The 23,889-nt window shown below is 32.9% G+C and overlaps 1 protein-coding gene and 1 long non-coding RNA gene across 16 annotated transcripts in view; one reads left to right on the top strand and one right to left on the bottom strand.

Moving 5' to 3' along the window:
• The window catches only part of SLO2 (slowpoke 2), a 228,574-nt gene that overhangs the window by 135,638 nt on the left and 69,047 nt on the right, over positions 1–23,889 (bottom strand). The window contains exon 1 of one of the 15 annotated variants that reach the window (XM_076371615.1): positions 3,609–3,698. The exons of 13 other annotated variants lie outside the window; for them this stretch is intronic. The gene's annotated coding sequence lies outside the window, so the exon portion shown is untranslated. Of the gene's footprint in view, positions 1–3,608; positions 3,699–23,889 lie in introns of those variants that run through there. One more of the 15 variants, XM_076371616.1, reaches the window with a different exon arrangement.
• The window catches only part of LOC116429698 (uncharacterized), a 35,175-nt gene continuing 21,703 nt past the window's right edge, over positions 10,418–23,889 (top strand). Inside the window, exons 1-2 of the long non-coding RNA XR_004235544.2 lie at positions 10,418–10,542; positions 10,620–10,900. This is a non-coding gene — a long non-coding RNA (uncharacterized LOC116429698). The remainder of the gene's footprint in view (positions 10,543–10,619; positions 10,901–23,889) is intronic.

Here is a 23,889-nt window from a genome sequence, read left to right as displayed (position 1 = left end):
GGTATACAGTTCTATCACTGTAGAAAGGATACTCTATACACAGGGAAAGTAAACTTCTGTTTGTTTTGTAAACTTTCTACGTTATAAGATTGAAAAATATAATTAAAACAGCTGAAATTTACAATGAACACTACACAGAATATGATAGAATAAAAATCACATTTTTATTTTTTTCTTAGCTGTCATTGGAAAGTGAAATTACAATCGATACTTTCTTGCATATAAAATTATTTTAAACAATATACGAGTTTTTAATAGCGTCGTTGTAATATAAACTTAATGAAGTGCTGGCAAAAAGTTTGAAAATTGTTTTATTACGGACTTTCATCGACTACGAGTATTGAGCAGTCAATCACCGCACTGCAGCAAAAATATAGCAATTTATTTTTTCATCCTACCACGTTTCATCGTTTAGGTTTCAATCGGCCAATAAAACACAGCATACCACTTCCGGATACTAGAATTTTCAGCGAAGAGAAATTTTTCATTCGTTCCATTGAAAAAGGATACAAATAAATCGTTAGCTCTCATGCAACTGCTCCAGTCAATAAATATACCAACGCTGTGATTTGTGCCTTTTCCATTAATTTTTCTATTGAAAGTACAATTTGAAAGATCGAAGTCCTCATTTTTATGTTCCTCTCTCCCCCTCTCTTATATAAATAAACCTCAAGGAAAGAACACAAATGATTTACCTACAATTCAACTCAATAATTGTCGGTCAATAAAGTGTATAGAATTTATATGACAAATTTATCATATCTAATATATTGTAATATTCGTTCAAGTATTCTGTTCCTCTGTTTTCTCAAATTATTATGAAGAATACGACTAGCAAATGCAATTTGTATCTCTCAGAATCAATAACTGCTTTCCCGGAGAACCGAGTAAAAAAGAATCATTGCAGTCAGATGAAATTCTATATTCCATACAATACGTATTGCATTCATGAAATACGTGAAACTTTGAACCCGTGTGATATTCTTTTCCTTTATGAATTTTCTTCAAAAAGTTGATTCCGCCTTTTCTATTTTTATAGTATCAAATATCACCTAAAGGAATTACAAATAAACATTACGATTAAGAAGCCAAAAATGAAATCCAGCAAATTGCATTTTTCACGCTGAGGGAAACGAGTATTTATTCGATCACTGAACTAATCGAATATTGCCGAACGGAATCGTATTATCGAGGCGTTCGTGAAAACAGTTCATCATTGTGTCTTCATTAAAGCGTAAATGTAATTAAGCAACAAATTGTCGATGTTGATGCAGGAAGTTACGTTAGTCCGGAATGAAAAATTTGCAAATGAGCTACTGCTTACAACATTACCTGTCCTATTTGCAGCACAGTTCGCTGAAGAACGGCTTCCAAATGCGAGTTCACTATAAATGAACGAACCTCAAACGAACGTGATCAAATACCATAACTATGCATGGGCGCTAAAGTAAACACAAATAAACGCAAAGAAAAATAAGAAAAATAAACGCAAAGATAAACTGATTTCCATTTTTTACAAATTGTGGAACACTCGAATATGAAAGATCAATCAGTTACGGATGAAACATCAAATATGTTCGAACATTGTAATAATAAAAAATGTTTTTGCATTCGTGTTTCGCTCGAACTTCTCTGTTGAATAATAAACTGATGATGTTGTTTGAAATATCCACGTGTATCAGCATTTTCTCGATATATTTATGTGTTATGTCGGCAGCGTGGCGACCCCGTTAAAGTGCACGCCTGTGCACGATCATCGAACGCGGATTAAATTCCTTGACTGGAGTTGTAAAGCCCAGCTTTAATTTTAGGTCTCGTTGATGATCGCGACGTTTCGATTTCCGAACTTAATCAGAAACCGACTGTTTCGATTCTGACCTCCGAAGGATTGAGATCAGACCACCGGTTTTTCACGATATTGAGAACCCGTTTTTATGTTACGCGTTTCGAGACGAACAAATTCCCGAACTTCGAACTAAATGCTTCTTCGGAGTGTGAAGCTGAAGTGTGTATGTCCAGAACGATGGACTTGTTGTGTTTTTCCGAATGTGTCACGAAAGATTGTCGCGAAGTGTGTTAAGCAGAATGTGTTACGAAAGATTGTCGAATGTCTCTCCCAAGTGCGACCTGTAGGTGTTTTTATACAACACCCGGTTTACGATATGGTCGGTTGTCTGGACGAATGAAGTGAAAATTCCGAAACTATTGTCTGGAAAAACGCATAATGACTAAATAACTTTACTATTATTTGGGGTGAAATTGCCCATCGTAACACAAATAAAACTGACTCGAAAAAAGCTAATCCCGAAAATAATTTTATTAGCACGTCCATGTCGTAAACGAACCTTCGAGGATTTTCATTGTTTTGTTTCGCATTGGACGAAACACTGTGTATGTATTTATTCTTTTAGATTCACGCTCGTTCGTGTTTACCGACGTTCACTTGTGTTTGAACTGTTTATACATTCATGTTCGTTCGTTAACACTTTCGGTATTGATACTGACCGCAGTCAACTACTGCTGACCACTTGTTGCACACCACGTTTACCTGTCAAAACTTGAATATTCTGGTATGTTACCGTTTATAGTTTGATATACGCTGCGGATACATCGATATAAATATCTGCGAAATAAATATCCCATTTTTTGGAATAAATATAACCATGAAATACTGGACATTAAAATAGTAATAGCAAGTAATAAAAGTAAGTAATAAGAAATAAAATGCTATATGCGGAAGACGCATTTCTTAATAAATGGAATAATTTTGATTAGTCTAATTCTCAGTAATAATTTCCAATTTTGTACTGCCCATATATAATACAAGGAACACAGTTACATACGTTAGTTTTCTTTGTGAACTACTGAATAAATGTGCATAATTAAAATTAACAGGGAATGTAGATCCACAATGAAGTTGTGTTCTTTCAATGAAGATTGCCTTCTCTTATATTTTTCAGCTTGTATATTTGCGATGATAAATATTTTGCACTTCTCTACGAAAAATCAATTGACCATAAAATATATCAATGATCACATAATGAATGTGATACTTTCTACTTTATACACAAGTTATCCAATGTACATTCACAAATCAACATTTTCTTATTTCTGATGATAGTGACTATAATCACACAAGAATATAAAATTTAAAGGTTAGATTAGAAAGATTATTATTATAATATTACACAGAACAAAAATAATATTTTTATATTGCACACGAACTCAATTATTAAAACTTCAATTTCACTTCATGTTCATAACAATATTGGGAATAATAGGATGAAGCGTGGAAATAAAAAGAAACCGTTTACATTATACTGTGCAAAATTAATTAAATATAGTATTTACAGAGGTTAGAACAGAGATTTATGAAAAATAACGTTTTTAATGATAATGCATTATGCGTGTTCATTCCCGGTCCCGCATAAAGTAGAACGTTAGAGTGAATATTGCAAGCGTTAATGGAGAATGCAAGAGCTACATTCGGTCATAAAGCGCAGTGTGCCCCGGAAACTGGTTAACGTGATGCTCCGTTCTAACTTGGAACACCTATCAGCATGCACGCATGCAACAGTGCAATGTTAATTCAGAATACACCAACTTACACTCAAAACATTTCGTGCAACAAGTATATAACACACTTTTCGTTCTTTACATGGCTGTGCACAATACCTGCCGATCGTTTCGCACTTAACACTTTGAACGTTTCGTTTATTTTATAGACCGCCGGAAAAAAGGGGCGATGTCGGGAGAGTCGCCTCGATGTTGCCTGATGTTCGATCTCCCAGCGAGTTCGGGAGTTTCGATGATCCCAAGAATGCAAGCTCGCAAATTCTTTGTTTCAGGATGAGAAATTCAATCTCTCGTATTCCTTGGAATAAACTCGAAGTTTACATAAAGGTTTCAAAAATATGTGGTTCTCGGTACTTTCTCGTCTTGATTTTGATTCCGTCCGTCGTTATATTAATTGACTGATATCTCCTCTACAGAATGGCCCCATGGATAATTGATTGATAAATTCGATACAAATTGAGATGTTCCTCGATAAAAATTATGAATTCTTTCTTCCTGTTTCGTTACAGTAGGAATGAGATTCTTCTTGTTGGTCCACGCGTTGTGCATATGATGAAGTTTGTAGGTACAATGGTTAGTAACGGACGATAAGTCTTCTTTAATTCAATTAGTTGACGAGTCTGGTCGACATTGGGATTGCTTCGTTCGTGGCACGACTGTAACGAACGTTGTATTTGTAGTTGTTTTATTCTTCTTTGAAAAACAATCTTATAGTTTCATCGTATTAACGTCGGGGAGAATTTAAATTGGAATTTTATCGAGCAGGTGGAACGAAGTTGCGTTTTTAGAACTGTTCGCAGCTCGCGTCGTTGCGACATCGTTAAAACGGCGTCGGTAGTTTCTGTAATCGCGGGGAACGGTTTACTCTCTTTTCTCGATTGAGACCATTTTAGCGGTTATCGGCAAAGACACAATTACAGTTGAATGCGTGCAAACGGTTTATGCAGCCGGCACGAGAGCACTCGTTCGAAAATTGCAGACGTAGATCAAAGTAGGTACACACTTGGGAACGATTGCGACGGGATGTCTGCGAACATTGCTGTTTACCGATTTCATGGGCAATGAAGTCCAAATTGTGATTGATTCGCGAACAATTCAGATTGCAGTGTTACTCATCTAGCTGCAATTTTGGGAAAGAAGCAGTCGTGTATGTACCGAAATGAGATAAATTGTGAATCATGATTGAAATGAAAAATGTAATTAATAAATATTGAGAAAAATGCTGGTGATTCTTAAATGCAAATTGTTTTTATAGTTTTGTAATGATAAGGAAGTTATATAGGTTCAAGAATTAATAAAAGCAGATAAGAATTACCAAAACTATTTTGATTAGAAACTAATTACCATATTTGACAGTAACTGTTCATTTCACCTATATGAACTGTTGGAAATTTCAATTTCCTTCTGTTATAAAATAACGTTTCGATATTTTTGGTGAATTTTTGCATAAAATAAATATTGGCGCAACGCCGGTACATGAATCAATCAAGATTCCAATTTCGCAAGTCAGTCTGGGAGTTTCGGATCAAAGAAGCCAATACCCTTTAAGATTTATGAAATGTTTGGAATTACTTATTCGTTGTAAAAAGAGGACGTCGTCTAGCTTTTCACTGGCTCCTTCGTTCATCTTTTATATGAATTTTATTCATAAATAAATAGGTATTCCTAATTAACGTATAAGATATTTAAATTTTAAATTAATCCTCCTAAAGACTCTTCTTATTTGTATGCAAATTTCTATAAATTTACAGCCATAGAAAAATAAATCAGTTAATAAAATAATTTATATCTTTTCAATCAATCGAATATTAATATAACAAGAAACTGAATATGTAGAAGAAATGTTGTTTTACAAAAGATGTCTCGTAGAAAGATAAACATCAGAAATAACTTTTTCACAAGCTGTATAGAGTGACGTGGTTTCTAAAATAAAGTAAATTGTTTAATTGGCACTTACACATTTTACCCATAATGTAATAAGATTTATTGTGAAGAATTCTACAGTTTTCCACGCTTTTACTTTATTTCATAAAAAAATGTGAAGAACAAGGGTTTCAGGTTAATTCCTGTTGAACGCTTTCAGTCAGCAAAAAACCTACTCGATCGTGATCTTAGTGGAAGTCAGACCAATTAATTGGTAGAAAAGTTGCAACATTATAATTGGTGATCAGAGTAATACCAAATCAATAATATGTCTCTCAATCCATATATGATGGTATTGTATCAAATTGGAGAAATTACTGAAGTTAGACGAACGATAAACTACAAAGTTATAAATTATTATCAAATAAAGTATCCAGCTGTGCAAACAGATTGCACAAAATTTCTTACCTTTAAAATATTTCTACTCACGCGCTAATCGTTTGCATTCGAGATACGCTTTTCAGTGGCCATTTGATTCAACATAGGAAACCGACAAAATTTAAAATTCAGTATTTAATTTTGTATAATGTATCAACACATGGCACATCGAAATAAAATAGTTCCGCCCCTTAATTTCTGCACGATATTTCTTTATGTTAGTTGCAGATAATATTATTGATATTTCATCAAAAAATAAAAAGTACATACCAAAATAATTACTAAATAAGGATAATTCGAATAATTTGAATTTCTATGTTAAAAATAAGATGCTATACTTAAACATTTCTAGCATGTTCTGTGAGATATGTAGTCCTCAAGTGTATATAATCAAAGAAGTTGTCAATTTCTATAACATTAGAATTATGTTACTTATGTTCCGATTTTTTGTTTTTATGCTTCTTGAATGATCCAAATTGACACCGCAGATATAGGAGTATGATGGTTGGCACTGAGCTTCACTGTATGATGTATAGACAGCTTGTAACGCAGCCTGCGCTTGACCCACTCGCGGCCATAAGACGTTTAATAAGAGAAGCGTTGAACTAGAATCGTTCCAAGTTTTTAAAAGAGTTATGTTGAATGTGTCCCATATTCGTAGAAATATGACAACTCTATATTCCCTTATAAGCACTGTAAACCACACACTTATAAAAAAGTTCCATATAATTTTAATAACAATCAAATTTCTTATAAATTTAAGATAGTTACTCTTGATACCAGGAATATGTTAAATAAATAGCAGCATGTATAATGGTAAACGAAACATTGTAGTTGTTAAAACTGAAGACGAACATTTTAATATTTCATTATTCACGTGTCTTATATTTAGTATCGGTGTTTCAACATTTGTCTTTAATGTTCAGAGGTTGAAATATTTTAAATTTTAACATTCTTATAAAATGGCACTATTTTAAGTAATTATGATGAAGGTTTAATGACCAAATCTGAAGTACATAAAATGAAAAATTTGGAATACGTTAGTTACATTTTAGTATAAATTGCGAAAAGAATATAAATAAAAGTAAAAATAATATAAAATAATCTTAAGTCGAAAATGAATTTTCAAGTTTGATTTTCTCGCAATCGAAAATGAAAAAATATTATTGTTTTTATGTATAAAACAATCCACTGCTTGGTTATAATATCCGTTCGACCGCATCCTGTTCATTATTGTATTGACCGTTTAACTGTTACTAAACTGTATCTAAACGAGTTCAAAGCTACATATTACGTCTAAATAACGAATTAGCAATCAGATACATATTAATTTATCAACGAGCATCCGTTATCGCAATTAAAGGATTGATTACACACAATTACCCCGATCGTGATCTCTACCGCATCAGACTGATACAAATATAATTAGCCAACACATTTTATGAATTGCGTAACAAGTAAGTCAATAATTGGCCAAATCGGTTAACTTAACAAATCAGAAAGTAGAAAAGTGATGCAATAATATACATCGATTTTGAAATTTCCTTTCAAATGGAAAATCAAATAAACATTATAGAATGTATTTGAATTCATTATTACATGTACAGCTTTAATGTGACGAACATATAGTATCCATAACATAGTGTATCTTTCAAGAAATATTTATTGTTACAAAATAATGACAAACCCAAAATAATAGAGAAACTATGTTTCAATTATAAAAAGTTAAATCTGAAAAAAAAGATTTGTCCAATGAGCAACTCAATTGATATTTTGAAGCAGATTTTCAAATCATTGAATCGCGGTTAATATATATCTGTTTTATATCTACATATAATAGTTGTGATTTTTTATAGAAATAAGCAGTCATATTTTAATTTTCTACAGTGTACAATATGTATTTCAAGTTTGATGGTCTTGAAAATCGTCGATATTGGCATTCAATGGAATCTAGTTCAAATATCACCGTAATTACGGCATTCGATCCGTTTTGCAGTTTCCACCTGGACCGTTCCCTTCATGTAATTACTTTACATCGGGTCGCACCGCAAACGGCAGCTGCCTACTAATTTCGTATTGGACATGGCGCAGACAGAGAATATTCGATTAATTGCAACGCTTTTCAACCGAGTGTCTTGTAAACTCCCGTTGCGTTGCCAAAGACATTTGCAACGGCATGCCCAGGGGTCTGAAAGTACTGGATTAAATTAAAGCTCAACCGTCGCTGGCTATAACTCGATCTCTAACAAACCCGTCTTGTACCAGAATAGGTGAAGAATGACAGGGCAAACTGGGAATCTCCGTTTCTGTCTTGTTACTCCCGGTTTCTCGCGTTTAATTGAACCCCTTCCGCGAAGAAAAAGAGAAATCGATTCCTATAAGGGAATTTCTAGTTTCTTTCGTTAGATGAAAATTTGATTAGATTGATAAATTATATATGTTTTACATATAACACAATAATAGTCCACAATTAGTTTTTCATTCGTTATATTCTGTTAATATTAATAGATTACCAACGACAAAAGATGTTTCTGTCTGTGAGAAGAGTAAAATATGCTACATATATGTATCATATAATATATTCAGTTATATAATGTATCCATACGTGAAGATAGTTGAAAATATAATTTGTCAAAATTGTGTTTTCAATCATTTTCGAAGGTACTAACATTGAAATATGTTCTAAAATATTATTCATTTTCAATTGTGTGATACAGATGCAAATATCATATTCGATTTGATACGGAAGAAGTAGGAAAGAAGTAGTCAAACAAGATGAAAAATACTTTGACGTAGCTCTTACTGTTCCTTCAGTGGGCATAGCAATGTGATCGTAAGTTTTAATTACACAAAAGATTTCATTTCTCCATAACCTTGATTGCGCCCACATAAAGAATGTTGAAATTAAGCTCGGAGAAAAATTTTCTGTGACACGATACTTGACCCGATTATTTCCTACAGAAAAATGTAAATACTTTACATGCCAGTACCGATTTAAAACAGGCAAACAAATATTTATTATGTCGAATCAACAATTAATATACTAGAAAATTTAATTAGAAAACGAAAGATTGCGACGATACGATTTCAATATCGAATTAAAAAATTTTAAATGGAATATGTATAGAACAAGAGAAGAGTTTGGAATATTAAAATGTGGAAGAGAAGTAGAAAATCATTTGTTGAAAAGTATTACAATAAGAAGTTAGATATTTTTAACCAACTTTTTATGATGTAAGAATTTCTGCTTAATGAACCAACGTCACTGGGAATACTTAATGGAAATTCGATGCTTTTAGAACTTAACATAAAGTGGAATGTATTTTCAGAAGTGAAGAATTGAATTAATAAGGGTATGTTATAGTGAAATATTCATGATACTTTGCGTCGTTAACTTAATAAAGCAATCACTGAGAATAATGGGAACGTGAACAATCCAAAACTTAAAATAAATAGGAATGAATTTTCGGAGATGAAGAATTAAATTATCAAAAAGCTGTTATTTAAATAAAATCAAATTCATTTTTATACCTGTTACAATTATAAAGAACGTTTGTTTCATGTTTAATACTTTTATTCCAATATTTTAGTAAATTCTTCATAAACTGCTTGATACTTGATAATTTGCTCTCATTTTTAGTCCCATTGATCACAAGAAACGAGTATTAAAGTTTATTTCTACAAATCATATCTTCCTCCACAACAAACGATTAAAAGAATTTCACAGTGTAAATAGTAACAAGTGTGGTTATGTTACAAATCAGTGTCAAAAATAGATCCGAGCAATGCGTGTGTTCCACATTCGCCTTTATTAGTTAGACACAAAGCGAAATATCATAAATGTCACTCAGAAACTGTCGAATTTAATTACATTCACAATCACCTGTCCACTGTAATATATTTCATTGATAAAAGAATTCCGCATTCGTTACCAAACTATGAAATTCGTATAATGTGTAACCGATTCAAACCCATTGATTAATTCGTAACAAAGTGATTGTTGAAATGTCAATATAGCCACTCTGATCAGTGTCAAACATATTTCCGACTGATATTTCCAATTATGATTCGTTTGCTAACGCTTAGTTTGAAATTCAGCGCAATTTCAGCTGTCAAATAAAAAAAAAACGTTCATCGATCAATCAAGGAATTATTCTCAGATTAAAATTGTACAGGGAGGAAAGAAATGATTGTACTTTCCTGTATCATGATTCTACAGCTTCAGTTTGATAAACATTTAGGTAAAGAAGCTGCAGCAAAATTGCCTCTGACTTTGAAAAAGAAGGTTAACATTTTTTATTGCGCCATCGTATGAACCATGAATAAAAAATGAATAGTTTTTATTAAACGATTATTCTACTGATCACAGAAAACTTGATGTTCGTTCATTTGGATAATTGGTAGAAATTGACGTAAACATTTACCAAATAATGTTTATAAAATTCAAGATACGTCGAATTGACGTATTCTGTAAACCTAGTGTTAAGGAAAATGGGATCGACGTTGTTTATCGATTAGACCGTCGCCGCGGCGAGTGGCATGGCCGTTCTTGCTGGGCAGCGACCGATCGATAAACAACGTCGATTCCATTCTCCTTAAGCGTTTGAGTGGCAAGCAGCGCGATCGCGCTTCTCCGGTGCACTGGCTAAAAGTGTCACTCTATCGGTTCGTAGAATCAAATGAAATGTATTTATTCGTCTTCCTTCTAATTATTTATTTTTATTTTTTTATTGCCTGTTTAGAAATGGAAAAGTAGGATCCGAAGAAAATATCGAATTAAATCTTTTCCTATGCCGCTCTGTTCGTAAGATAATTAAACCTGTAAACGTTCATACATCATACACAAGCATTTGTCTTCGCACTAAGTAGAAACTGACAGCGACGAATGGTTAAGGACAGAGAGTATCAGAAAAGGACAATCGATACCGCGTTCCTCTACTCTCTCATGCAAGATTCAACAGCGATTTACAAGAAAATTATTCATTTTTTACCCATGGTTTCCTTGGGACTACGTGTCTTCACGGTAAGTAGAAAACGATAGTGCAATAAAAATGTTAATCTCTTTTATTAAGGTCGGAAGCAATTTTGCTGCAGCTTCTTTACCTAAATATTCATCAAACCGAAGCTGTAGAATCACGCTACGACAAGGAAGTGCATTCATTTCTTTCTATCCTGTACAATGATAAATAACAGTCCTTCACGAACGCTCGAAGTGAATAGACGAACTTTTGCTTCAGTGTTTACAAACGTACGCGTGTAAGCCTCAGGCTTTAGTGGTGCAGTACCGGTGACAACGTTTCAGTGTTAAAGTGCTAAAATTTCTCAAGAGATTTAAAAAGCCGAAATTACCTAATTAATGATTGCACCAAGGTGCAAAGCATTCTACGAGGGGCAATAAGTGATATTTTAACCCTCTAGGATGGAATCCTCAGCAAAGCTACCCCAAATGATCTCATCAACTCAGAAACAGAAATCTTACGCTACAGTTACGTCTGCCAATATCTTCTCAAAAAAGGATCAAGCTATCATTATCGAAGCGAAAAAAGGACTTCCCACTAAGGAATATCTGTCCAGTTTAAGTAATCTAATAAACCCCAATGAAATTCGGTTTTCATGAAACATCTCAAACGGTCGTATATGTGTATTCCTGGCAAACAAAGAACTAGCTGACAACCTTACTAGCAAACACAAACAAATTGTAGTACAGGGCCACTCCCTAGAAATTAGGCCACTCATAACAAGACTTAAAAGAGTCGTCATATCTAATGTTTGCCCAGTCATCCCCCATGATGCGATAGAAACGGAGTTAACGAAAATGGGAATTAAACCAGCTTCTAATATTAGTTTCCTACGAGCAGGGACATAAGAGTCTGGCTTCGCTCACATTTTGAGCTTTCGATCACAGGTTTGTGTGGATCCTGTATATCTTGAAAAAATTCCAGAGTCAATACTATTAACCTTCGAAGATACACAGTACCATATATACCTTGCAACCGAGACATCGGTATGTTTCATATGTAAACAGCAAGGCCACCTTGCCAAACAATGCGAACGTAACAGAAAATATCCCCGATACGTGTACAGACAAAACTAAAGTGGCGGATAATAACAACGTACCAATATTAGATGTTCCTACATTCGCACCTCCTGACGACCCGGTCATGCATACCGACGAAATAGATAAATCAACACCGTGTAATAAACGACCATTATCCTCGTCTAACTCATCAAGCATAAATAATGACAACGAAAATTCAGGTACCCCAGAAAACATCAAAATCTCCGCTAGGGAAGATGTCTTGTTGATGACTAGCAAAAGACCAGCTAAAACAAGCAAACGCAGTAGCTCCAAAGAAAAAGATAAACCATCTCTTGACGCATCGCTTCTACCAGTTAAAGAATTCCTCGAAAGATCCACCTCTCCGTACATCCTAAATTACTTACAATTTAAGGGACTCTTCGAAAATCTGCAAGGAGTTTCCAATCCTTTAACAATAACGAGGGAGTATACGAATAACACAGAAGGAATTATTCACATGACGGATCAAGTGTATCCTATAGTAACTGAACGATCTACCAAAATTAGACTCACTAGAATTATTAAAAAGTTGAAGGCATAAAAGGCCCCAGATCGAAACTGTGCAAGCGGAGGTGTCACCTACGACAGGAATAATCTGCTCTCTATGGAAGTGCCATTACATACTGACTTAGAGGAATATCATTAGAAGAAGCTATTGGAAACACAGAGAAGACAGAACAAAGTCTAAGATTTTTGAAAGTGATCGGAATATACAATGATATAATATAAGTAAATAAAAACCTAGGATTACGTTAAACTGTTGGGATACCATTTAAAAATCTGTATCATAAAATTATTAGCTATGTTACATATGTAGGTTAACTCTAATGAACAACTTGTAAACTTTCGCTAATGACCCAAGTGTTAATGCGATTATAAATAAATATAAATAAAAAAAAGAAAATGATAAATAAAATTTGTCATTTTAATACATTGGAAAAATTGATAAATCATTCTCGTGGAAAATTGGCACGTAGCAAGGCTGCGAATGAAAAAGTCGAGATATTCTGTCTTTTTTTTCTTAAGAAACGACAAATCGGGGTGAGACTTAGCCGCGGCTTAAATTAAATGTCCGAGTCGTGGCGTCAGACCTGAAAGTTTACAAGACGCGAACGAAAAAGTATTTCAATCTGCCAGCATGATCAAGGACGGTCGTACTTGCTTACGTTACCGGCAAGAGTTTATTTAATGTACCCCTTGACGCGATTACGAAAGCAACCAGAGTGAAAAAGGATTAAGAGTGGTTAACTAGCGGTCGCAGCATCAACGAGACCGTATCATCTCTTTTCGAAAAGAATCGCAGTCGAAGTAGCCCGGAAAGTCCGAACGCTAATCCAACGACAAGTAATATTTTCTAAACGAAGGTATTATAAAACAAAAAGAAGAAGTATCTTCAGAAACTTGTTTAATGAATATTTTATCAGAATTATATATACATATTCTTAATGTCACGGTATTAAAAGAAGATTCTTTTCAGTTGTTAATAAAAGGATTAAAAATTCATTGTTACTTAGAAATGTTATAGCAGCATAACCGTAGACGACAATCGAAAATTCAAATTCGTCGTACTTACAATTAGAATGGTATATTTAGACTTGAGTATGCGAAGTAGGACAAGGGAGGAATGACTAAATCAACGAGATGGAAGACTTTGTTCTACAGGAATTCACAAATTCAAGGACACGCGAATGTGAATTGAAATGTTCAGCACTGTCAATTCGCTTGAGTGAATTTGGAGCTTGCCTTCCTTTCTTTTTTGAGAAGAATAGTAAGACAGAATATCATGATAATGATAGGGTAAGAAGTAGCAAACATTCATTTCCGTTTGGAAAGCCTGTACTGCAGACATTTAAACTTAACACAATTTAAAGGCACTTACAGATTAGCTAATAAGGAATATTCAACGTAAGTGATCCTTTGCACTCGAGAGGCGATTCACGGTCGCCATTTGATTTAACATAGGGAAAATGAGAAAATTCAATACTGAATATCAAATTTGATGTAATGTAATTACATAGTAAAACGTGAGATATTGGAATAAAATACAATAGTTCTATCATATGACTCGCGTATTATTCCTACTTAATACGGTCAACAATTCAATTAATGTTTCATTGAAAAATTATGTACATATACAGCGAAAAAACTTTCGAAAGGGTTAAGAATAAATTACATAAGAAGTAAGTAGCTTACATCGCTTTATATAATTGAACTGTTTTTCTGGTAATCAACTAACTTTAAAGAACGTTCATTTAATTTTATTTCGCAGCTCTTTTTAATCATAAAGATTAAACATGACAGAGAGAAATTCCGAGATACTTTCTGGCTTCTTTTCATTCATAAAAAGAATTGTTGTGTAATTGTATATTTGTATAGTTATACGTGTCTTCTGTCTATTGCATGTCCCTTAAAATTAGTCACCAGCCCACCTAGTGATAACTTCAAGGCATTCTTTTGATTCATCAATTCCTCTTCGCCCCACTTTCATCTTTGGCCTATAATTTCGAGAGGCGAACAAGACAGCTCAAATGAGTCACTATAGAGAATAAGCACAGCAAAAAGGTATGATGTACATATACCCGGCAGCAATTTTATCGTCAAAGGTTTTCGCAGATGCATGTTCAAAGTAGACAATTTTCTAATATTACACTAAATCACTTATTTAATGATGACGTCTAATTTATCTTTGTAACCCGTAAAAATGATCGAATAGTTATATTATCAAAAATATCTTTCCACTTTTTTTCAATACAGCGACTGATAGACACTTGTAATAAAGCATTGAATTCTTTTTTGTGCATTTGTTCTATCCCCCACACTGTTTAAAATGTATCACGAAAGCAATTTTATATAATTTACAAATTATCAACAATATGTTATATATTGTTATGGATATATAACAAAAATTTTCTCTTGAAATTCATCTGTCACGAAACTGTCAAAAAAGCAATTTGTATTGCAATTTTTTCAACAGATACAGTATTTAATGAATGGCTCATTTCGGGAGTTTTTGCTTTAAAGAAACATGTTTGAAAAGGAAACAAAAAGAGAAAAAGATATCTGACGAAAGACCCGAAAGCAGTAACACGAGCGAAATCTAGGGGAAGTGTTGAAGCGTAAAGGAAGAAAGTGCAGGGGTTCGTGAAGGTCTGGTCAGTAGAAACATACGCCAAGGCCAGCCAGACTACCACGGAACCTCGGAAAATATATTAGAAACAGAAAATATGATAGATAAAGTCAAGAGTCTCGAAATGAAAAAATCCCCAAACGATCACAGAGATTCATGCAAACCTGGTCATTCAATATTTATGAAAAATGGCCAAGATTACACAAAATTTGCGAAAAACGTAAAAACGAGAGTAAATTTTATAATAATTAATTAACCAGCGAAGACATTTTCGCGTTAGTACCAGTTAATATAAATTTAAATAGTCAGGTTTGTTATTTTTCAAGAGCAATCGAGTGTTTCTTCAGGTACACACGGTATTGTAATAGTATTACAACTTTCAAACTCCAAATTAATAGTCATTCAATTTTTCGAGCAGTCCCGAAACAATCAATGCTAACATTTATTAATAATAATTAAATGACAGATAACATGTATACTAATCCTTTTGATTCTAAAGTACGTCGTCCTGAAATTGTATAATCCGGTCTGTACAATCGAATTTCATAGTATGAATTGTACTTCACGATAAAGACACTGCTTCAGTGTAAAACATAATTTACTCTTCGTTCGTTGCAGTTACGTAATTTTGAGTAACACAACGAGATTCGCAAATAAGGCCATAGTTCAAAGTATGCAGAATAAATTTTATTTGGAGTAATTTTACATAAGGGTGTGTCTAAAATAAATCATGTTGCGCAACAATGTGGTAATAAATTTCTATATTATTTGTTAAAAGGATTTTTGATTCTTGTTGAGAGCAGCGACTAAAGTTAAAGTTGTTCTATAAACGTATTTGGGAATACGTATTCACCGGATGCACTTTCTCTTATCTGTATGCCAGCCAACTTTGCTGTCAGACAAATTTCAAAACAAAGAATGTTTCTGAATTGGACATGATATCTAGATGCATGGAGAAAAACATATATACTCCTTTGTTTCATATGTTCAAAGATATTTACGAAATGTAAATTTAATAAATATTAGATTTTATAATCTAATTTGTATTCTAATTAATATGTATTCTAATTATTTATTTTAAAACCTGTAACTTTTAAGATATACATGAACGAACATCAATTTTTCTAGGAACAATAGGGTAAAGTGTACAATAAACATCCACAAATCTAGAATTAAGAATATTTAAATTATCATAGAAATTAAAATACGATTGCTCTTATTTAATATTTCAGTTATAGGTTGTTTATTGAACATTTGTCAGTATTACACTTTTTAGCGTTACTAGCAGTAACACGCGGAAGGAAATGGTAATCCGAGCTTTCGCTGTAGTTCTTCGCCTTGTGCAATCTAATTAAAGCGTCTTTATGCGGTTTGAGTTGATAATTAGGCACCCTATCGATTATGCGACTAATTAGTAGTCCCTATGTGCTCCAAGTAACATGACGTACCGTTTGAACGGCCTACTTGACGTTCTCTGTGATTTCTTTCTTCGTTTGAAAAATTCATAAACCCTTTGATAACGATTTGTCTCACTTCGAGCAGAAAATTTAGCAATTATCGTTAACTGCGTTTTATTTGTATCGTACGTTACGCGACATGTAATACAAATATGTGAAAATTAAATAAACAAACGAATAGAAGGAATCGATTGAAGAACAATTATGGAGAACATTGTAAGAAAACGAAATCCTGAATACAATAAAATTGATTTTTTTCAGTGTGGGAAAAATAATTTTGAAACGTTTGATACATTTAATGAACGGTATATTGAAATATTTTGTTTTATTTTATGTGAAGCTGGGACTTGGGTCAACTGTACAGTTAATTGACAATTACTACAAATTTTAGTTAGTTAATATAAGTTCCATACTATTTTTTAATTATTATGCATTGAAATTGTATCATCTATGGCAGACATTATTTGTAATTCAAGGAATTCCAATATGTCTATAATTATTTTTTGAATTTATTTAAACGAAAACGTTACAGCGAGCATGTAATAGCTTCAAATGAGGCTAACAATAAGTATGACAATAAATTTTTATCTAAGTGTATGGAATATCAACCGTAATCAACGACTGAAAAAGCATTTTAATTACAGATTAATATTCCAGTGAGCACCTCGATGGTTAATTACAGTCGTTCATGCGCAGGAGCGCGATGAATGCATATGAAATAAATAATCCTGTATTTAAAACGCGATGAGGATACGATAATGCGATTAGCAATCAAGATACATAATTATATACTTTTAAACGTCACAAAATCATGCAAATATGCGCGTCAGAATTTTTGAAATATTACTACCGTTATTCATTATTTACATAATTGTATAATTACTTAAATATCTCATTTTATTTTTATATTGTTAAAAAAGTTTATCTTACGTGCTTATCTCAATTTTTACAAATAAAACAAGCATACAAAAGCTGCATTATTTATGGGCTGGTGCAGTATATTGGCATAGAACCTATCTAAGGAAACAATTTCTTAAGTCCATATCATACTGTCACATGTGACGTGGTAAACACGTATGAGATGCACAGTTTCGTGTCGGTCTTTACATGATAAGGTTCACCGAGAAAGATCTGATATACCAGAAGATATGATGATGCAACGGATAATCTTGAAAGCGTTTACGGATTATCGTGACTGAGATGTTCAACATCAGCTACGTGTCGTCGCACGTCAAGTTTGACCATTAATTGTGCAATCGAGCCATTAATCCTACCGTTAGTATTCCGTGCACGAATCACTTAACAGTGTGTAATTATTTCGGTAGCCTACTTTGCAGCTCATTAGGATTATCACTGCACCCACCCCATCTTACTTGCATGAAATTAATCTTTAGATCGTGAACAGACAGCAAAGACTTGGGCAATCTAAGAATGAACAGTTATAAAAGAAATTTGCGGTGAAATAAGAAATTAATAAAAACAGGATACGGTGTGATTTAATGTAAGAACATTTTTTCATTAACGAGCAAAAATTAAAAAGTTTCTTGAACTTAGATTTCCAGATCCTCATTAATATTATAAAATATTTCATTGTTACGCAGAATTTATCTAAATCTGCTGAAGCAACTAAAAAACAGGTGTTGTATTTGTTGTTATTATTGTTGTGTTATGTATATTGTTATATTATTTATGATAGAAATACAGAACTCTGTTAGTCAATAATAATTTTATAAATGCGATTTCATTACCGAATCGGCTTTGCAAGATTTGATAAATAATGACCAGCGACCACTTTACTAGCTATTCATTCCCATCTTCATAGGATGCATTGATAAATCAATACTTTAACTGTAAACATCGTCGTAAGGCTTTAGTTCCCGGATGTTGGGTCCCTTCTTAATTATACAGATCTAAAAGTAAGCATCCAAGTTTTGATTGAGATTTTATCATCCGAAATGTAATGCGCACAACAGAATGGAAAACGCATAAGAATTTAATGCTTTCCCTGGAAACAAATAGCAGAAATATTTGACACATTTCCTTTTCACGACATTCTTATTCCTTATTTTCAAGAAAAACAACAGCCTAACTACATCTGTACACTTTTTTAAATGAATTAAACTAGCTTACAGTTGCAATGTGTCAATGTATTAATATAATTGTACAAATAAAATAATTTTCGTGTCGTACAGAATGAAGTAAAATCTAAGAATAAGTGAATACGATATGTCGATATGATAAAAAAGTATCTAGCATGACATTTATTATATTTTATTTATACACAAAATTATCAATCTTGAATTTTCTTTTTGATCACTATTGTACACAAATTTTCAACTACATTTCCTGCGACTTGTTTATAGGACAGAATGATTTACAGTCACGCATCGTATTGATTTTTCATTGCGCGCCTCATTTTACATTCACTGTACACCTTATATTTGCGAGAATGTCTGTTGTTACAACTGCTCCATCAAACAGTGAAATGGGACAGTATTATTGTGGAACAGCGTGCACGTTAATGCTTTGTAAGCATAAAGACATCAAGGGTATCAATTTCTGTCAGAAACACAATTTGTTAAAGCAGCTCTAAAAATACCCATTATTTGGGTCGCGACTCATTAAAAAATGTTCTTTGCAATTCGCGATTCCCCCCCCTCGACGGGAAAGAGGAAAACAGCGTTTATCCGTGTGGCGCTCGTGAAGAATCGTTTGAATTACTGTCCGGCGCAGTCAATTACTTGCAAAGAATTACCTGTCAATCGTTGATTAACCTCCAACGAGGCGTTTCAATTTGTCACCGCCCATTTTGTACGTTTCACCGACGAAGGCGGCGACGTGAGAGTCATTTAACTGGGAAGAAGAAACCAGACCTCACGTGTCAATTTTCATCGGTCACGCCGATTCGAATAGATTCGACGCTGATAAATCGCGTGATATATTGGCTGCCACTGAAATTGGCTCTCGCTCGACCTGAAAGCGATGGCGGGTATTTTTTGTAAAATGTTTGTCTTCGCGATGAAATATTATAACGAAAAATCGAAGTAGCTTAACTCTTTGTCTCTCGGTGGTAAGGTTTTTTTTCGATGCGCGTTAAACTGTGTAGAGTCTAAATCGCGCGGAAGCGTTTTATCCTGTTAACGGTGGAATTTAGTTTTGGAAGGTTTCGAAGTTTTGCTGGAATTAAGGTCCACTAGTGACGGTGAACCAAATTCTAGCGAAATGAAGCATTTTTCTAATGTTTATTCGAAAACGTGAATAATTTGTCGTTGAAAAGATTAGTATTACGCGTCAAACGCGTAAAAATTTATTATGATAATAACTAAATATAGAAACAAAATTTTAATTACGAATCAAAATCGGTTTCTGATCAATTGTATATAGAGATGCAAGAACATTGTTTCCAATATTTGATCTTTGTACATTTCTATGTAATAAGTTGCAAAACACAAATGTTAACCCTGTCATGTAACTAAATAGTATGTCATAAATTGTTCGCCTAACCGGATAGTATGTTAGTTTAAAATACGAAAAAGGTTAACGTGTTTCACAAGTCGAAACATTGACTTTTCGTCCAGTTCTGCTTAGCTATTAAAGTACGCACGCATATGAAGCTCGTCCGTATTTTGAGAAATAATGTATTACTGCATAAATTCTGCGCCATATTTAAATGTAATGCGCAATGCGAGAACACAAAGCGTAATTCTGACGTCGAGTATTTAATAATTCCTTGAGATGGTTTTGCGGACAAATACACAACTTTAATACTTCGTTCCACCTGTTGATTTTATCATCAGTAGCCACACAAGTAATGCATGTAGATATCGTATATTATGACACAATACATTATATATTAAAGAATTATAGTAACCCGATTCTAATCGTTTTACGTGCATACACATCTGCAGGTAATTGGAAAAACAATATTTCGAATTTGTTCTAGACCTGAATATTGAAATTTAAATTAAATTCAAAGGAAATAAGATCGGATATCAATGAAGCCGAGGAAAGTTGAAAGCTGAGGAAAGTTAAAAGCTATGAAAAAATTGTCCTGTCTCATTAAAGATCAAATATCGTAAATAAAAGAAATGATTTCTTCTTCTTATGAAAATAAATGATGTCTAAAATTTTATTTCTGCTGGAGAATCAAAGGTTTCCGAGTTCTAGAATGCAAATGAAAGAACAAAAATCTTTGACGTTTTAACAGGAGAAACAGAATATTCCTCGGCAAAGAAATTCTGTACGACTGCAAGCGTCTTAAACATGGAAAGGAAAATATGCTTGTACTTACATTTACTTGGAAAATGTTGTGAATGAACTCTACTATATTTTTTTGTAAGTAATAAAAGATTGAAGCAAGTTAATAGTTGAATCATGGTATAAATATTCTGGAACTTGATAAACTCTGCAAGTTCATAAAAATTCTTTAGAACTTCTTGATTGTCAAATACTAATAATTTACTTCTGTCGTTAAATTGATGAACTGAATGAATTATTTGAAACAACAAAGTTTTATATTAAACATAAATTTTCCAAGTTTCATAAACACTGCATTTTTTTTGCTTTTCAAAAGACAATTATTAATATTTTTCTCATTAGTTGGTCTCGAATACACATTGTTGGAGTATTAATAAAACAAACATTTAAGAATATAACATGAGTAAAAATTATGAAGAACGAATTCCAAGAGAGAAGGTAAAATACAAACAAAACGTTGGGCAGACACGTTTCAATGTACACAAATGAATATCGATCTCAGTTATGTTCGTCTTAATTTACATTATTTATTATCATCAAGCTTTCTATCCAAACATGTAAAGGAGGATACACGCCTAATTTTATTAAAAGAATGAAACTTCTTTTTGTATGTTATCGATGTTTAAGTATACGAAGTATGCGTTTCCAAAATGTAAATACAGTCATTAAAGTAAAGTGTGCTCACGTGTCGCCAAGCGTTGATGAGAGTTTGTTCGGACTTCGTAAATTTTGTACGTGATGCAGTGACTAACTCGAAGGACTATCCTATTACAAAGTTTCGAATTGAAAAGGATTGTTGCAATGTTGTCTCTATGATTTTAACCAAAATGATAACAGCAGTTGAATTATTTTAGTTGAAATCGCAGATTATAATAATCAGCATTTTTAATGAAGGAACATCTTCATTACAAATTTTTCAAAGATTACAATCTGAGGAATTACAAGCTCACAAAGGTAAATTTACTAAGGATGAGTGAATTTCGAACGTAAAATGCAACAAAGTAAGTTTGAACATAGATTGAGTAATCTATTCGTCAGACAAATTGCTTCAAGTTTCAAGGATCTGTTCTATGGGCTTAGAATCGATAAATCATAATAAAATAAAAAGTTTCTTCAATTCGTTCATCAGAGTTCAAACCTTCTTCAAAACTTTAAATACATTTTTCTTAAAGCCAATTTTTCAAAAATCACAAATTGCTTACTACATTCAAACAATTATTTGCTTCATATTTCACGCGATTATATGGTACACCATTACTCACTTCTGCCATGGCTAATTCTTTTATATTACCCGAATAATCAGTTCTTTACTAGTCGGTATAATTTTAAAAATATCAGTCCCATTGCGTTAGTATAAAATCTGTCACAACGTCCAATAAAAAATAATATATGTGCTACCAATTACTTAAAACGAATATACAACATTAATTTTCTTAATATTGATTATTTTCCATGATATTCCATTGAGTAGCTTTAATGTAAAGATTATAAAAAAGTATCATAAAATTGTTTGGATTCCGCTTGCTTAATGAATATTCATAAAATGCAATTTAGAAGATTATTTTAGTAATTTTAATAATGTTCTTACGCTCCTGAAGGTTTAGCTTGGCCATACTATTGAAAACATTGCCGAAGTAATTTAATTAGTCTGACAATGAGTCTAAATTCATAAATGGATGAATTGCAGGAAGAAATCGGACGTCCATTGCTCTTGGTCAACCATGTGGCACTAGTTAATTCGTTATTGAATTAACGTCAATAATAAAATCACTTCAGGGTTACTTTGCACTGCATCAATTATGAGGTACGTGTAAACTTACAGCATCGCTACGTGCCACGTGTTGCGTGTTGAGAATGCATGTGAATCGCTCGGTCGTGAATTGCTTATGGGACCGTAGCCGATTTCCCCGAGCAATTGGAAGGAGATGAAATTCATAATCTAGTTTACGAAACTGATTGCGGAAAAATTGGTGTCTCTTGGCCCTCTCCCATCCTCTCTTGGTCAGTTCATTTATATCAAAATTAACTCCATTTCATCAACTATTTGTCTACACATTAAAAAAAAACAGATTTACTAATAAGCTCAGACTTAAAGGCAAAAGAATTTATTTTTTAAGAACTATGCGGGCTGGAAATAGAATAAAAAACGCAATTTGTGGCAATACTGTATAGATCTTCAAAAAAGAAGAAGGTAATAGAAGATACTTATTGAAGTAAAAAATATAAGAAATCTTATTTAGTTTCGAGTCCGTATGCTTTCATATCAATGAACGCTGTTATAATTTTACATTAGGCTACAGATTCGAAAGTTTCGTACAAAATATATCCAGGTCACTTTGTGGTCATAATGTCAGATCGCTGAACTCCTTTTAACGTCAATTAGGTGTAAAGCCACTTTATAGAAAAACAGATGTTGGTGTACAAAAAATATTGTTGGCCTTAACATGAATTTCAGGATGACCTTACCAACTTTTTACCAACACCTGATACAAGTACGTACTTTTGGTAAATGCGCACACATAAATATTATAATTATTAATTCCGTCAAGTGCCAAATCCATCTACGCATGACATGTGAAGAATCCCATGGGCTGATATTCTATACGTAAACAAACAAGGCCAATCGGCTCGAGGGAATTTTCGTGTAAACACTCAGGGTCGATAGATTAACTAATTGTTAAACATAATTAATAGACTGCGGATTTTTATATAAATTCAAAGTTTTAAAAACATAAATAGAAAAATAAAATTACGATAGAAAAATATTATAAGAAGCGTACTTTGTTTGCAGTTTACAAGAAGGTAAACAATAATTTGTTGAATATTAATATTTCCTAATACTTTCATATGTTATTCTAATTCGTGCATAATCGTTTCTATGTATGTAGGCATGGACTTTATTCAATTTTCAATGTTTTCATTTTGAATGATATACTAATATGAACGATATATAGACATACGTAAATAGGTATAGAACAAGAAATTATAATTCATTATCCATAACGATTAACATTTACTAATAAAGTGTATAGAGTTCCTTAATAGCAGCTGATCACGTTTTAAATGTAAGTTAAATTTATAAATCACATTAT

Source organism: Nomia melanderi, chromosome 10 (assembly GCF_051020985.1).
Source record: "Nomia melanderi isolate GNS246 chromosome 10, iyNomMela1, whole genome shotgun sequence".
Taxonomy (NCBI): Eukaryota; Metazoa; Arthropoda; class Insecta; order Hymenoptera; family Halictidae; genus Nomia; species Nomia melanderi.
This window is presented reverse-complemented; position numbering and strand designations above follow the sequence as displayed.